Raw genomic sequence first — 2,456 nt, forward strand, 5'->3', positions numbered from 1 at the left:
AATCGACTCGGGATACTTATAAGATACTACCATGATTTTTTCAGATTTTTTGGTCCAAAAATAAATTAGGACAAAAACCGGCCTTACCGACCCTCCCCCTTTAAACCGAAGTAAATATTTGTAATGTTTATACTTGAATATTTTGACAGCTGTCGTATCTAGCACCTTGTCAGACGACATTTCAATGCTTCTTTCATTACCTACTACAGTCAAAACGAGACCGACCCTACGTAAAATTCCTATATAGGTTCCTATATAAGATCCTATATAGGAACCTACATAGGATCCTATATAGGATTCTACATATAATGCTATATGTTTCACATACAGGTGCCACCTACAGGAAAGGACATAGGATCCTATATAGGTGCCTGTATAGGACACTCCCTAATAAGGTACCTAATAGTACCTAACTAATGGTACCTAACTAATGACACCTCATGGTACCTAATGGTACGTATGTCTCTAGGTGCTCCTGGAGGACCAAACAAACTTCTGCGCAGCCGTAAGTGCTATAAAATAGAACTGCGCATCTGGATATTGTCCAATGCAGAAACATATACAAGTTCCTATATAGGATCCTATGTCATTTCCCATAGGTGGCACCTATAGGTAAAACACATAGGTTCCTATGTATGGTCCTATATAGGAGCCGATGTAGGTTCCTATATAGGAACCTATATAGGAATTTTCAGAAGGGGAACGTGATACACGCCGGTTGCCGGTATACCAAATTTCATCGCTGTCCGTTTGCAAATTCCAAGGAGATTCGAGTTACGTTTTTTTTTATCGGAACAACATGAGTCAAAAACCGCTTACGTGTTTTGCATTTTACTGTTTTTCAGTGAAAAAATTTTTGTGCAGCCTTATATTTAATGCCGAATTATAGATCTGCTTCTCCTCAATATAGTTATCTAATTTTTGGACAATCGTCAAAAATCGACTTACGTTGTTTTCAAGTAGGCTGCGTAAAGTTGCGAGGTTTAGAAGCTGCACGCTACAGATGCGTTGTTTTCAAAGAAGTCCGGCACAATTAGGGGATTTAGAATTGACCCGGGCGAGATAGGTGTTTTTTATTAGGTTTCATCGATTAGTCGTATAATATTCACCAAGGGCTCTCTTTAAAGTTCATTTTATTTTCTAAAAACAAAAGTTATGTGCACTTATTATCTACCTCTTAACTTGAAAAGGATGTCCATGAAAATATTTTAAAACGAAGTTTTCCGTACTCATAATTTATACCAAAAAATAGCCTTTTTGCAAATAATTTGACTGTACTAAATATTTCAAATAGATTATAAAATTGAGGTAAACATAGCCACATTGCTAAATATCATCAATTTCCAAAGAAACATCTATGTGAGATTTAGAAAAAGTAGTTCAAACTGTAATTTTTTGTTTATTTAAGATGATTTATTTTTCAGATTTTATGTTCAACTACTATAGGTTAGAATATAATAAAGCAACATTTTCTTCTTAACGACATCATATCCCAACCTATTGAGTCACAATTAGAAATAGTTGTTTGCGATGGCATGTATGAAATTTGTTTGAATTCATATAATTGAATCAGACAAATTTTTTGCTTCAATTAAAAAAGGTTTATTGAATTTTAAGACATGGAAACTGTCTGTCTTATTGATTGAAACAAACAATTTGTCTAGTACAGTTTGTTTGATTTAAACAAAAAATTGACTTTCATCAAACAATACATTTGTTTAAAATCTGTTTATTCGAATCCATAAAAGTATTTTTTTGGTTCAAACAAAAAATACAGTATAAAGCAGTACTACAAAGTGCCGCTAGACATGATAAAGCGCTGCCGGCGGTTCCTAAGTAACTAACCTAGAATTTGAATTAATTTATCATGTGATTTCTTTGATGGCATTGGTATTTTTTCAGTATTGTATTATTCTGAAGGTTCTGATTTACTGTAAAATCTTAATTTAATTGAAAAATGGACGAAATATCTCTAGTTTAGGAATTACTTGAATTGTAGGGCGTTTACCTTAGATATTAATTGAAGATTTCGAATGTAAGTCTTTTTCAATACTAACCTCTTTCTTTAGAAAGATGATTTATGAAATAAATCATGTTTTTTTTTCTATTATAATTATCATTATTGTATAATTGAAAGCAGAAACACTTATACCCAGATATTTTTTAATTAAAATTATTTCTTGAAAAAAAGATCCTACTCCATCTTCATTCCATTGGGAATCGAACCACACAGATAAATTTAAATAACCCAGATAGCAATTTTAGCGCACCATGCGTGCATGGCGCAGACACAGCGTGTATATTTACACGCACGACGTGCACGCAGATCAGTACGCAAATGTGCCATCCATGGAGGGACATACGAGGGTGGATTGATAAGTTTCCGGCCTGACCAAGAGATGGCGCCACTAGGCCTACCTTGAGGTGGCGTTCTATAGTACCATCCTTAGATAGCT

The 2,456-nt window shown here is 34.1% G+C and overlaps 1 protein-coding gene across 7 annotated transcripts in view; it reads left to right on the plus strand.

Annotated features, from left to right (window-relative positions):
* Positions 1-2,456, plus strand: part of LOC117170534 — a 140,785-nt gene that overhangs the window by 136,465 nt on the left and 1,864 nt on the right. The window lies entirely within an intron of this gene.

Source organism: Belonocnema kinseyi, chromosome 4 (assembly GCF_010883055.1).
Source record: "Belonocnema kinseyi isolate 2016_QV_RU_SX_M_011 chromosome 4, B_treatae_v1, whole genome shotgun sequence".
Taxonomy (NCBI): domain Eukaryota; kingdom Metazoa; phylum Arthropoda; class Insecta; order Hymenoptera; family Cynipidae; genus Belonocnema; species Belonocnema kinseyi.